Source organism: Lissotriton helveticus, chromosome 8 (assembly GCF_964261635.1).
Source record: "Lissotriton helveticus chromosome 8, aLisHel1.1, whole genome shotgun sequence".
In the NCBI taxonomy this organism is placed as follows: Eukaryota; Metazoa; Chordata; class Amphibia; order Caudata; family Salamandridae; genus Lissotriton; species Lissotriton helveticus.
In genome coordinates, this window is record NC_136069.1 from 1,142,914,356 (window position 1) to 1,142,929,819 (window position 15,464).

The 15,464-nt window shown below is 44.8% G+C and overlaps 1 protein-coding gene across 1 annotated transcript in view; it reads right to left on the reverse strand.

Annotated features, from left to right (window-relative positions):
• AFF3 (ALF transcription elongation factor 3) overlaps positions 1-15,464 on the reverse strand; it is a 1,926,848-nt gene that overhangs the window by 1,855,116 nt on the left and 56,268 nt on the right. The window lies entirely within an intron of this gene.

The window sequence follows — 15,464 nt, forward strand, 5'->3', positions numbered from 1 at the left end:
AACATATTTACTACACTACTAATAATTTATTACTTGCATGAGCTGTCTGGGGTATCACATGAACCTAGGAAAAATATGTCAAGAGAGAGACCTGATTCTCAGACAACAGCTTAAAATGTATTCAAAAGGATTCATTCACAACTTCCTCAAATTGTGTTGAATATACAGATCTGGGTGTTGACAGCTGTCAAGCAGACCTACAATATACATAGAGTGGGCTTTGGGTCTATCCCTTTCAAACACTTGTTTTATTCGACCAGCCACCTTCAGCCATTGGCTGACGACTTTATCTTCGCTAAGCACAGTGGAGTACTCATCTCTCACCTAATGCTCATGCCTGTTTAGATGTATCCTTTCACCTCTACTTCAGTGCTTCCATTGAACTACATGAGGGTTATCTCAGAACAGTTAGTCTTTCGGTACACTAATCGTAGGGCCACTAGCACCCTCCCATGTGTGTTTCTCTAATGTGCTAATGCTGAATGCATTAGTATGTTAAACTCAGATCTTTTGGCTGTGTCAATGCTTGGTATTAAAAGAGTGACCAAGATCTCCATAAGGAATGAGGTAATCTGCATGGCCCTGAGCCCACCCATGTACCACGTATGGGCACATGATGTTCAGTGGTCAATGCTTTTAAAGTAGACATTTTTTGTCCCTGAGTTGAGTTGACCTGGTGGTTTATTTTCATGATCGCTGATGTTTGGGTCTTGGCTGAGGAAGATAAATTGACATGAGAATCGGATGGCTCGATTCCACGGTCCTTCAATGCTTGCTTGAAGATGGTGCCGTACAGGGGGTGCGGCCTCCTCTTAGGATCGACAGTACTTCCAATGGCCACTGGCATAGCAAGGGTGCCATCGGCTCTAGTGCAGTCATAGTCAATGTGCCCCTAAAAACATCCACAACAGGGGGGCAGAAAGCCCCTCATTGCTCTGTGTATTGCACATGCTACATCATTGATAGTTATGCCCATGCCCATAGCCACGAGCACTGGCAGTGGGCCACAACCTCCACTGTCATTACAACAGACACTCACTGAGAGCAGGCTGGAACCTTGAGTCATTAGAAGTGACTCCTCTGTTTGCTGTGGAACAGCATGTATTTGCTTAGGCAGTTATGCCAAGAGTGGGAGGAACTCTCCAGGGACCCTCATCATATTTTACAAGGGGGAGGGGTGCTACTCTCCTTCTGCATAATGCCCAGTGCTTAATTTGAGCAGGTGTTTTCCGGTGCTCTGCATTGAATTGTCAACACCAGCACTTATGACAGCTTTCACATGGTGGCGCTGTTTGTATAATTTAGAGATGATAGAACAGCAATTTTTTATTAATTCGGCATGCATTAAAAACAGCTAATATCTGACGCCCAAGCTATTTTTATAGCTTTGGAGGCCTGGAATAGGCTGAATTGACACACTTGTAGCAGTGTGCTGGTTAGTGATTATGTATGTCTGTCATTGGCAACACTGGCAGTGGCAATGGGTGGTGCAAGCTGCAGAGGCCTCCTGACTAGAGCCCTGGCTCTTATTTTTTTTTACAAATAAAGCACCGATAATGCCACTGCTCTGAAAATTCATTCGATTACTCATGCACATACATTCGCTTAACTCTAGTTGGGCCTAGTATCTTGCAAGTTGATGAATTGCTACCAACTGGCTTCAATGTAATTCTTCTGGTCGCATGGGGGATATGTAACACCAATGCTTGCTGCTATTCCATTCCTTTATTTAGAGTAATCTAGATTATTTGCCGTATCCTTTCCATCACTGTAGTTTCGCAGAGGCGGGCCACCGTAGGTGGCTGAGGAGCCGTCGCCATAACCCGGCGGCGAGCCCCCAGTGCAGCTAGGTGGGGGCAGGAGTCGCACATGAGACGCCAATTTGGCGTGGAAACGTGGTCGCCCCAGCAAGCAGGGGAAACCCCGAAAGGTGCCCGGCTCAAACCCCCCCCTTTTCTCGCATCGCAGCCAATGGGGGGGGCCGGGCGACATTCGAACGCGCCAATGAGGAGAAGTCTCGTAGCCCGAGTACAGCCTGGGGGGGCATATAAGCGCCGCTCCCCCAGGTATGATCCTATCTACAGGAGCGGGGGGAGCAGCACGGCGCACGAAGAATCTTGTCCCACCCACCCACACCTAAGGAACAGCAATGTCGCAGGGCAGAGATAGGGAAAGCGCGTGGCGAAGGCTACGCTGAGAACGGTTGGTACGGAGGCACACCGGAGGGCGGTGCGCCAGAATAGGTCCACTCACCTTCAGATGCCGCACCGCTGGGTGAGATGGCCAAAGGACAGCGGCTCTGGGATGCTTCACGGCTGGGTGACATGGCTACGAAGGTAAGGGGTAATATGCAGAGACGGCGCTCGCAGCCCAGCCCCCGCCGGATGGCATGGCACAACAAAGTCGGGAAAAGTAGCGAGACGGCCTAACTCTGGGACAACGGATATCCCCTTCCCGCGCAGAGGAAGCGCAAGCAAATCCCACCTACAGAAGAACCGCCCCAGAAGGGCCAAAAGACAATAGCAAGGAAATGTATGATGACATAACATGCAAATGCAAGATATACCTGTTTCATTGTACCCCTAATAAACTGCGGCCAACAAATGACCACCACAAAGACAAGACGTGTAGTGGCTTTCTTGGCTGGAGGGGAAGTACAAAGAAAAGGTATTGGGAATCACTGTGGGAGTGGGGCAGAGTGCGGGGGTTATCGTTGCAGTCCCTCTTTATTTCAATACAAAGACAGACTACTGTTTTTTGTCCGTCTGGACATATCATCTGCAGCCGGGGTACATATTTGTCTCTCAGATTACAAGGATTTGCTATTTATTTATTATTGTAGCCTGAACAAGAACATCTGGAGTCAGAGTGGTCCAAATAGCAGTTTGAGAACAGTAGTAAGCATAGCAGCAAACGAATGCGAACAAGGTAAAATAACAGTTCAAAGAACGAACAGGAGACATTTTAAGGCAACAGTATTTTACACAAAGGTAAATAACAAAAGATTAAGATTTACTACAACTGAAGGTGGTACTAAGATAAATTTGAACGGTCTGGCAGGTATATTCAGCAATATAAGGAGAGAAAAAAACAACATTATATAAAATAAAGGCAAACACAATGTATCCTCAAACCTATAGTCGAGAGAGGCTGCGTAAGTTCTCAAGTTAGGAATGCTGGGATAATATTTTGTCTAGCTAACAGCAAATCAGCCTCTTTTAACCTTCCAATGACCATAGCAGAGATTCCAGACCTGTGACTCTTGGGACTTTATCCTATGTGCAGACTGGTCTTCCTGCTTCTAAACCTATGTGTCATTAACAGCTCTTCAGGCTTCTATAATCGATAATAAATGCATTTTAAACACTTCTTCATACCGCACTTCTGCCATTTTCAAGGGATGTAAATAACAGGTATTAATATTACTTTATTTAATGGTACTCAATTTATTGACCTCGGAAGGATGGAAGGCTGAATCTGCCTTCCTAAGATTTTAACCTGCACATCGCCACATATCTCAGGAGCAAGAGATCTACTCACTGAACTACCCTGCTACCACTATGACCCTTGTGCCATCATCTCAGCATGTTGTCCCTCAACTCAATTAGACAGAACAAAAGCGAAGGATGGAACTGCTTAAACCAGTCTAAATCACTGATAATTTCCCTGAGCACATGCCTGGGGATTCTTGTGTTCCTGTTCAGAGGGTACATGACCTAGCAGTTTGGGCTGGACTGTTCCTATTGGAGCAGGGCTAAGATTGATTTGCATGTGGTTTGCGCCTCCATGTTACAGCCTCAATTAGCCTAAACAAGGAAGAGGAGTGTGCTAAGAGTAATTAAAAATGGTTCAGATTGGTGGACTCAAGCATTCCAACCCATCTCTCATTATCTGTCTTCCAAATATTTGTCAAATTAGTTCTTTAGAGCTAATGTGCTATTGGACAGCTTGACATTTATTCATTTGCGTCATTTTGGAAAATCACTGCAGAGTGCATCCCCTCTTCCTTGTTAAAGTCTCCAGGCAACAACCTGTAAAACGGCTTATTTGAACTTCCCGCATCTAACGGCAGACCAATAAAGAATTTCTCTGAGCCAGCGGCTGCTCGTCTGACATAAGCAGTAGGGTTAGGGAGATGTGCTTACTCACTACGCACGCCTGCTGTTTGGAGCAACTCTTTGTGCAGGGGTGGGTGGAGGAGGGATGTGTGCACATGTGGAGGCAAGAAACATCCTTAGACACATGCTAGTACTGTCGGTAAAGAAAGAGAAAAATAGACAAAGAAAAATACACAAAAATGTAAAGCGTAGAGGGGAAATCAGTATAGAAAACAAGCACTGCCAAAGCTATTAGTAGTAGATCTTACATATGACATCTACTAGCTTTACAATTGTGTGCCTTTTCCATCTGGACACTTTGCATGCACATGCAGGTGTGGCAGCAATGTTGGAATAGTTTTTCTTAAAGCAAGAGAAAAATGATTCCATGTTAGCTGTTCTGCGTGGTGTGCATGGATGCGCAGAGGCCATCTTGGAATGTTTTTGTTTTTCTTATGATTTTAACAAAGATCATTCCGAAATGCTCATCATGCATGTGCATACTAGGCCTGGGTGGTAAATTTCGTTACGCTTGCGGAATTTGCGATATTTTGACATTTTCGCGTTCCGTGGAGAGCGCGAAAATGTCAAAACTTTTGCAGTCTGCCGCGAAACAGAATTTTTTTCTTGTTTGCGCTTTAAAAATGCGTTCTTGCGCACACAGTAGCGACTTACCGGGTCCCTGCGTTCGCCGATGAGTTTTCCTATCCATTCGCGTGCGCCACGAGATGTTGGATTCTTGGTAACCGGTCGCGCTATCCCACACAAGTATGTGATCGCGAACATGTCATTCGACCCGGAACAGGAAATAAGCATCGCAAAAGTCAATTTCGCAAATTCCGCCAACCCCTAGTGCATACCTGAGTAGCGATCTGCTTTGATTTTCCTTAAAGCACAAAAAATATATAATTTAAAGACAGCTGATGTATGCGTGCACACATGCGTGGCAGTCATGTTGGAATATTTTTTCTTTATTATTTATTCTCAATTCATCATTCCAAGAAGGCAGATGGCCATTTCGGAGCGATAAATTAAAAAATAAATCATGCACAAGATGCTGTGCAAATGGGGATGAGCATGTGGCCCTGTTGTATTGTGCATCTGCCGGGCCCTCGCAAAAATAATGAAGAAAAATTAAAAAGAAGCAGGCTGGAGGGGAGAGGTTTAGTGGTTTGCAAATGGGCAAACGTGAGCTGCCCAATAGCAGTGAGCAGCTGATGACCACTCCAAAAAAAGAAAAAAGGGGCAAATAAACACATAAATAAAAAATAATGTGGGTGAGATGAGGAAGAGAGAGAGGCAAGTAAAGCACTCCCACGGAATACTGAAATACATTTGCAAATCAGGGCATTTTAGATTTGTAAATGATTTGCAAGGCATGGGAGCCTGTATGCATTTGTGTTTGCTGCAGGCAATGTTTGTGGTACTATCAGAGAAATCAACAGTAAATACCAGACCACCAGACCATAAAACAGGTCCACAGAAACCCATAAAATGGGCTCCATACACTGATCTGGAATTGGTCACTGCCAGATTACCTGATAGGTGACTCTGATGCTCAAAGGGCTTATCCAAAGGCCACCCTATGTATCCTATTGTAGACAATAGATCTTCGACAAAAACAGGTAACGCTGTCTGTAGGTGAGACCCTAAAATGAGGGTACATCCAGATGTGAAAAACTAGCTTGAAAAGGGAAATAGAAATGAAGGTCAAGGAGACTGCTGGAAGGTACAATGTGAGGTGAGTACACCTGGGGTTGAGGGACGCACATGGCAAAAGGAAAACCAGTAAAATGGTAGGGAAAAGCTTTCATGAAAACATAATGGTACCACAGAGGGATAGCAAGTTTGAGTTGATATAGATAATGGTGGATTTTTAAAGAACATATATTTGACTCCAAATTGTGCTACTAGTGTGAATTTCTAGTTTAATAAGGTATTGATTCTATTGATTAACAGTCTGATTTGAAGACACCACAAGTCTTGCCCCCTTATCCCTTTCTAAGGGCTGTAAGTACTCAGAAAACGATGTGAAATTACAACACTGAATGTGTGGGGAAAAACAAAAACTCAATTGCATTGCTATACTATTACAAGCACATTATTCAAATGCACTCATACAACTCTAGTGCCCATGAAGCTGATTCTCACGTCATCATTTTTTTAGGAAAAATGTGTTAATTCATTATAACAAAAGTGTTTTAATATAATTTGCTTACAGTAGACTTTTCTTAACTATTATCACAATACTTTCTTGTAATACTGATTTCCTGACAAGGTATAATCCAGCAATGTATAAGAATCATGGTAATTGAATTTATTATCTGACCCTTTAGATAAATATCACTTAAGGAAGTGATTATAATCCTGAATAAAATACAATATATAGATGCTGTGAGAAACTGGGTTGTTAGTTGACCGGGATGTGAGACCTTTTCAAGTAACAGCCACAATCCTTGTCAAGGTGAATCACAAAGTCACTAAATTAACCTGTGATTAACCCTCTGATAGCTTGGCACAAAAGAAGTCAGGCTTAACTTAAAGGTGATCTGCGAAGTATTTATGCAGTAATAGTAATAAAGTGAAAACACAACTCAAGAAAAACTACACCCATTTTAAAAAATGAAGTAAAATGTAATAAATGATTTGACATCAAAATTACAAAAATCCAATCAGTAGAATCAGAGATATGCAATTTTAAAGATTTAAGGTAAGTATAGCACCAAAAAACACAAACTTCAAATAGCGAGTATATGGTCATGCGAGCCCAGGTGAAAGTCACAAGTTCATGCCGACCATGATGGAGCATGGGCTGCATACAGGGACTAGGTTAGTCCCACTGAAAAAGTTACCTTCTAAAGTCCAGTGCAAAGAGTTTCATTCTTGGTGGCAGAGGCCACGAGGAGCAGGGAGAGTGCAGCAGGTTGTCATCACTATAACCCTAAGATCCTGTCGGGTGTTGTGGACGGTTATTGCTGGAGATTCAGATTGGTAGTCACAGCAGGCTGTCAATGCTGTAGCTCTCCCATTACCAGTCATCATTGGCAGTCGCTGGAGCCCGAAGAGTCAGGTTCACCGGAGCTTCGCGCTGGTGGTTGGCATTGGCAGCAAATTGTTGCCATGAACGGACAAATTCACAGTCGTAAAGAGTCCAAAGCTTCAGAATTTAGCTTTTTCTTCAGGAAGGTACTCAACTGATGCCACACCAAGGATCCAGGACCTGAGGGGCACCTCTTGGGAATCAGGAACTCTCTCCATCAGAGATCAGCAGGCAGGTCCAAGCAGTAGGTCAGCTGGGCAGATGCAAGGAGGCCTCTGGTGCTTGTTATATCTCTGTAGCTCAGAACAGGCAGGAGGTCAGTTAGCTGACCCTTGGAGTCACTTCAGCCTGGGATGAAAGGTGCACATTTAGTCTTCCTTCTCAGGAAGCAGGGCAGTCCTCAAGCAGAGCAGCAGGGCATCCTTCTTCTGTAGTATCCAGAGGTCCAGGGGTGTACTGAAGAATGGGTCTGAGGGTCCCCTATTTATATCTGGTACCCACTTTGAAGAAGGAGAAGCTTCTGGAGTTTTCCTCTAGAGGAATGTCTGAAATTTTAGCCACCCTGCCCTTGTCCCAATATGCCTGGGGGCACAATAGGATAGTGTGAAGTCCTTTGTGAGGTCAGGCAGTCCCATTGAATTGCAAATGTGGTAGGTGACAGCTCTGCTTCTCATCCTACCATAGATGGTACATCCTTTCAGCATCCAGACCCTCTATTGTGTGGCTGCCAAGGAGTAATACACAAAAGCTAACTGCCAACTACACCTAGTCATGTGACCCAGTGTAGGAAGGTGGAGTAGTATGTGGTGATGCTGGTTAGGCTTCATCATGCAATACTCTCACAATACCCCAAAGATCCTCTTCTGATTCACAATAATAAATCCTGGTAAAGTGGCAAAGAGCATTCAGGCTTTTCTAGAGGAACATGTGGTAAGCATTTCAGAGCACCAACATGAACGATAAGTAATTGACAGGACTCGCACAGAAATTCAACACCAATTTATAAAAATAAAGCAGATTTTTGTATTAATTTAGATACCAAAATGAATGAGATCAGATACATATAACCGGAGTTATGGATTTTCAAAGATAACATAAATCACAGCAAATAACTTCTGCAGAATTTTTGCATTGAGGTCAATGGGAAAAAGTGGCAGTGAGAATCGGTCACTTGCAGGTCGAATTGATGGAGCCCAAGGATGGAAAAAGTGATGCGGGTCCCAGGACCAAGCTATGACAGTTCAATTTTACTTGACTCTAGAAGCCCAGGTGCAGAGTTGTCCTGGCTGTCCTTAGTGCTGAAGTGGGAGCCGCGGGAGAGCTTATTTTACCGCTCACATTGTGCTAGTGGGGAACAGGGTGCCAAAGGTCGACTACAAATCCCCTGCTGACATCGCATGAAGGTCTTACGGCGTTTCCTCAAGGTGCAGCATTGAGTAAAGGGGGTGGTTGCCAGGCTAGCAACCGATAAGATTTGGCAGCAATAAGCACAGCAGAAAGTTATATGACGTCCATAGTCCTGGGGTACACAGTAGCCGGGCGAAACTTCTTAGAGGTCAGGACTACGTTTTCCAAAATACACTGGCTCATCTACTTCTGGGCAGTCCCTATGAGGGCCTAATGGCCAGCGACTCTGCGATTCCGGTATGTTGTTTTTACCTCCGGTTGCAGGGGACTAGTGCCACGGATCCAGGGGAGACTAGTGATGCCTTTGGCTCTCAAAGTGGTTCCTCTGTCTTGGGGAATCGAGCTTTGGTCCCGGACGAGCCCCGTTCATGCAGATCCAGGAATATTTCAACATGGTGCAGCTTCTATTGTCACAGACACAGGTCTCTTCTTTTGTCCCTGTTGCAAGTCAGATCAGAACTGAGGTTCTGGTGTCAGGGGTAGTTCTTAAATCTTAGATTTGGGAGCATTGGGGGTGTGGCTGCAAGTGGCCAATGGACTACTAGCCCCAGGAGCTAATCGGCCCCTGAACTGACTACATCTGGGGGTGTCGGTCACCTTTTCTACCCAGAACCCACTATTCTACCTCTTTTAAATATGGCAGAAGTCTCTTCTTTAGCTGTACATACCAGGTAGCTCATCCTGGAGGTGTGGCTAGCCTTCTGGGGTTGTACACCTCCTGAATACCTATTTTTTCACCTGTCCTGGTGCAGATGTACCTGGGGGCAGTGGCAGGGCTGATTCCTCCTTTGGGATGCAGCCTGGTAACATGTCACAGGCAGTGCAGCCTTTAAAGCTCACCGCATTGATGTGCTACTTCACTAGCAAGCCTGTCAAGGAGGGAGGGGTGACCTCCTTCCTGTCCAGGCCAGTGGTTCTGTCTCCTGGGAGAGTTCACACCTCTTGGCAGGGGGTCAGATTCCTGTCTTGATGGCAGCAAGGACAGGGTGTCAGCCAGAGCACAGGAAAGGCTGGGGCAAACAGGTGCGCAACCTCTAAGGTAGCCATCTGGGTGCATTCCACATCGCCCTCGACATGAGATTCATGTCAGGGGTGATGAGGCACGTTGTTTGATACCAAACATGACATATTTAGGCAGTACCATAAAGGAGCCAGCACGCTTAGGTTTGTCCAAGTACCAACCCATGTTATCGTATGGTTCGTCTTTTACTTATAGTGTCCTTTAATGGTAAAGGCCACTACAGGAACATATATGCTTGAACTTACATTTCCACACCTTTAAGATATAATGCACACTTTCTCTTGGGCTCAGGAGGCTTTCCTTAGGGGTGACTGGCATATATTAAAAATAGTGCATTGACTTTGCCAGACATGGTGAGGGCAAAGTCAAGTTCAAGCAGTTTTCACTGCTACTGCCGTCTGCAATCGCAGGCCTGCTGTCAGTAGTTTACTTGGGTCACTCAAGGTGGTACAAACAGTGCTTCAGGCCCTAGTGACCCTTTTAACCCCCATGCCCTGGACACCACTGGTACCATATACTAGTGACTTAAAAGCGGGTTAAATTCCTTTGCCAACTGACGTTACTAATTAACAGACATCAGTTTTAGGGAGAAAGCACTGGCACTGGGGCCTGGGCAGCAGCCTTCAGTGCACTTTCAGAGTCATAACCATCAGCACTAGGGCAAAAAGTTGGGGGTGACCATACAAAAGGGCACTTTCCCACACCCAGGACCAGACTGCAAGTACCAAATGATTAGGACAAGAAAATGCCAGCTTTCTGAAAGTGCCATTTTTAGAATTGTGACTTAAAACATGACTTTACAATTAAAGAGGGTTATACATTACTGTTCCTCAGACACCAAACATGACATTCCTACCTGCTCCCAATCAAATGTTATCACTTATTAATTTTAATACGATAATCAGGTGTTATCCTATGGGAGATGTAGGCCCTGCAATAGTGAAAAATGAATTTATGTCTTTTTCATTAATAGGACATGTCAAACTTAAAAGTACATGGTAAACTTTTTCAATAGAATGCACCCTATCCTAAGGTCTGTTTAGGGCCTACCCTAGGGGAGACTTCTATTATTTAAAAAGGAAGATTTAGTTCAAGCAAAAGGTTTATTTTGCCAAGTCAAAATGGTGTTTTATAACTGCACACACAGGCTGCAATGGCAGGCCTGAAACATGTTTAAAAAAGCTACTTAACTGGGTGGCACAATACGTGCTGCAGACCGACTAGTAGCATTTCATTTTCAGACCCTGGATACATGTAGGAACACTCTACTAGGGACTTGCAAGTACATTAAATGTGCCAATTAGGCGTAAGCCAATTTCACCATGTTTAAAGGAGAGAGCACACGTACTTTAGCTTTGGTTAGCAGAGGTAAAGTGTGCAGAGTACTAAAGCACAACAAAAACGGGTTCAGAAAACATGAGGGTTAAGGCAAAACGTATGAGGGTGACCCTGCAGGGAGGTCCAATAGGGCTTTGGGAGGGGCAACCGACCAGCGGGAGGCCTGCCCCTCCTTGGGTGTTTTGGCCCGGGGGAGGGCAGCCAGCATCTCAATTGGGCTGGTTGGGATGTGTGGGCTCCTTTGGGCTGGGTGGGCTGTTTTTGGGCTAGTTTTGGGCTAGGGGCATATTTAACCGGACATTTTGGGAAACTACCCACCATTTTGGTGGTAGTGACTGAGGTTCCGTGAATTCTGAACCTGTTCCATAAAGGTCATGGTTTCGTTACGAATTTGATATTAGCGAACCGTAACTAGTTAGTGTGGCAAGTACCAGTGTTTTCATCATGTCAGACCGATGGATTCACTACGTATTTAGGGATTTCGTTCTGAACCCTTGGGTTCCATTTTGTGTATGGCAGCCATTTTGTGGTTGCCCTCACATAGGCCGATGACTGTGGCTGAACTAGTCTTTTTAAGGACATGTACACCTTAGCTCGAGTTTGTGCTGACTCCTGTTTGACCTGAGTGAACTGACCCTGTTGCCTGAAGCTGACCTTGTAAAACCAGTTCCTGCCCTTTAGCTGATCAAGATTAAGGATCAGAGCACAGGGCATCATAAAAGTTTTACTGCACACAAATATGCCTTATCCTACTCTCACCTGTTTCTGCTCTTTACTTTATGGTCTATTTACGATTGGGTTGTGGCCTTTTTTATTATGGGTTCGTTTGACCTGTCTAAAGAAGAATGTTGGGTTTGACCGATGATTGATCATGGGCTGGGCAACTGAAAAGTGTGTTTTACCGTCATGTGATACCTTTGGTGTGAATACATGTGATTGGACAGTTTGTAAATGTTAGGTATTTGTTTGGAATGTGATTTTTGGCATAAAAAGGGATGACTTGCTTTGTAAAATTGAGCAGTCTCCTGAGAACTCATACCGTGATGATTTCTAGGACTTCTGTTACTGGCTGCAGCCAATAAATTTGATCTTTGACGCCACCCAGAAGTATCCCGTGTCTCTGTATTCTAAGACAGGTGAACCCGAAGAATTTGGGCGTGCCCCTGGAGCCGCTGGGTTCTAAAACCCGATTCTTCAGTTGGCGCTTCCAACGTGGGGCGACTTCAGCGGTACCAGTCCAAGCCTGAAGATCGTGAGGAGCTTCGTGAGGAAATTCTGGCGGACGGCCACCACTTCACCAACCCCGGCATGTCGAACGTGGACTGAAGGTCTTTTCTGCGAGGCTTCCCGCTTTCCTGATGGCTACTAAGGACTGCTGCCCTGACTGTCGCCCTGTCTTGGACCCATTTGTGATGCTTTGTACGGCGAGACGATAGACGGGTCTTCTGGTGGCGTGACTGATACCACAGTTAAGCATAAGTAGGTCGCTCCCAGTCCTTAGTTTTTGGATCTTTGGTTCTTAGTTTGTTTGGTCCTTAGTTTTGATTTGAAAATTGCAATTTCCAAAGCCGAGGGACTCGTATATTTGTGAGACTATCGTTGTAGATAATCCCTTGAAGTTTGAATCTAGATTAGTGAGCGAAGATGCCTGGTTTTAGCAAAACTGGGAGAATATTCTGTTGTGGTTGTAACAGGGATTCCCGATTGGAGGATTCATGTCCGATACCTCCAGTTGGAACTCCGACTTATGAGCTCTATTCTAAACACGGCGTGGGCCCCATTACGTTTAATGAAGTGTAGGTCCACTATACTAGGAAAGATGGGGTTTTACGATGGCCCCAATATGGTAGTTTTGATACCGAGATTGTAGATAATTTAGAAACAAAATTGTTTAGGAAGAAAGCCCGGCCGGCAATGTTTGACTCCTTTCGCCTTTGGCGTAAAGAAGCCAGACAACGAGAAATTAAACAAGCAAAAAGAGATAAGAGAGAAAAGGGGTTGTCGATAATGCAAGCTGCTAGGCAGTTTAAAGAGGATGAAGAAAGATAAAGCAATTGAGGTGTCAGATAGTCAACATAATATGGCTATTGATAAATGTTATCCAGCTTTGCCATCTCTTCTTGAGAATGTAACAAAGGACCCTGAGAAGGATCATTTGATGTCACATTTGTTGAGACTACCACCCCCTTATGCACAGAATGCTACGGCACCTCCGCAACCTCCAGTTGCACAACCTCTTGTTGTTGTTCAGCCACCGGCTCCTCCTCAGCTGGTTCTTCCTCCTACGGCGCAGCCTCCTCTGGGGCCGACGACTTTGCTATCGGTTTTGTCTGGAACTACTTTGCCTTATTCTCCTGTACCTTCCTCTTCTCTTGCTACTAACCCTACGCTTCTATCACCTCAAAATACTTTGTCTCCTGTCCTTAGGACAGCTTCTCCTTCTGCTCGACAACGAATGACTGATACTGTTACTGTTCTTTTGTCTCCTTTCTTTGGGTCATTGAGTATGACCCCTGTTTCTACACGTAAACAAATGCGTAGTCAGCTACCTGGTCCCGAAGAACGGGCAGTGTTAGATCTCTTGGCTCGCAGATGGGTTTCGAATGTTTCGAGGTATAACTTAGAGTCAGTTATGGATGTTTTCCAGCAGTGGGAAGCACCCAAGCAAAGGTATGTTTTTGAAGTTATGTGTACTTTCCTTCGTGAGGAATGGGAAGATAATGATTTGGGTTCAGTCCCTGTAGAATTGCTAAATGTTCAGTCTGAGTTTGCGAAAGGGACGATAGTGGGTCCTGGAATTGAGAATTCACTTGCGATGGTACTTGCGTTTAGAAACGATTTCCCTTTTCAGCGACTGTTTGAGCCTGATTCCGCAGTTAGGAGGAAAGTGAGACAGTATCCGATGAGAGAAGTTCCTCCAGTATGGCGCGATGAGGTAGCTGCTTGTGCGAATAATGTTCCCCCAGCTATACCAGCACATTTTCAGACAGTATTGGTACATGTGCCATGGAAGAGAGTAGAAGTTTTGGCCCTTAAACAGTCTTTACCTGATCCCCGTAAGAATCCAGCTGGCTATTACAAAGAATTGTCTCAGACAGTTGACGCATGCATCATGAATTTAGCCGACATAGATATGCTGTTGGGTAATGTAGTACCTCAACCTCTATGGGCAAAGATTCGTCATGAGGATCATGCAGTTGAATTAGGTGACTCATGGCTCAATATTTATGCTGTGGACGCTAGACAGGTTGGTGGTGCTAAACCTGAAGCTCTAGTGGCAGATCTACCTGGCAGGATTATAAATCTTATGAAAACGATGATGCCAGCGTTACGAGTAAATTGGGACAAGTTAGCAGCATGTAAGCAGAAGAAGGACGAAAGTGTATCTGATTTCTTCACTAGGTTTGAAGAGACATTTATAGATCATAGTGGTCAGGATATGAGTACGGAAGGTGGGCAAAGATTATTTGTGGACAAATTTGTCTTTAATTTGCTCCCTGAACTTTCTAATAAGTTGAAAGATTCTGAAAGTTCTTGGGCTGTTTCATCGTCGGCCCAGATTTTGGTGACTGCACAGTACTATTAGAATAGGGATAAGGACGAGAAAGAAAAAGCAGAGAAAAAGACAAAAGACTTAAGGACAAAGGTTCTTTTGCAGCAGGCGTATCCACCTCGCTCGAATCAGCAAGAGTCACAGCAACGCCCACAGTTTCAGCAACCTTCACAGTTTCAGAGACCGCAACAGAACGCTGGGTATTTTCCTCCAAGACCCCCCTTCGGTTTGAATCAGTGTGCGTACTGTAGGGAGGAAGGTCATTATAAAAATGAGTGCCAAGTGTTGCGACAGTGCGCAAGTGGTATGACGGCCCGAGAGGCCGTGGTGGTTTTCAGCAAGTGTCTAGGGGTAGAGGACGTGGTGCGTTTCCTCAGAACGAACGTTCCTTTCCCCCACAAAATTCTATGAATTGCTTTGATCAACAGAAAATTGCATCTGGTCAGTCGACTCAGTACTATGCTGATGACTATTATGTTGAGAGTGAGAATGCTGACTATAATGATTGCTAGGCCAGCCATAGACAAAGAGAGGGAGTAGTGTTGGTTCCAGTAGATCAGAGTGGGCCTTATGTTGCAGTAGCCACATCGGGTGTGGTAGAGCCTTTTCTTTTGGATACTGGTGCAGCGAAGAGTTCTATCATGCACTCTAAACTCCCTGGCGCACCTTTGTCTGGCTTAACTAATGTTTCAGTAGGATTTTCTGGCGCCCCAGTTCGTAACCCAGTTTCTAGTCCCATGTCTCTTTCTATAGGCCATGTGAGTTGGATGCACCTCTCATTTTAACGACAGGTTGTGGTGAGAATTTGTTGGGTTTGGATTTGTTGAAAAGGTTGCATGCAACATTACGTTGTTCTCCTTTGGGAGTACAGCTTACATTGGGTAAGAGAGTGATCTCTCCGATGTATTTGTCTAAAGATCGGCTTCCACCGGAATTGCGTTCTCTCCCTGATACTCTTTGGGCTACTGGTCCTAATGATGTGGGTCTTTTGGAGATTTCACCTTACGT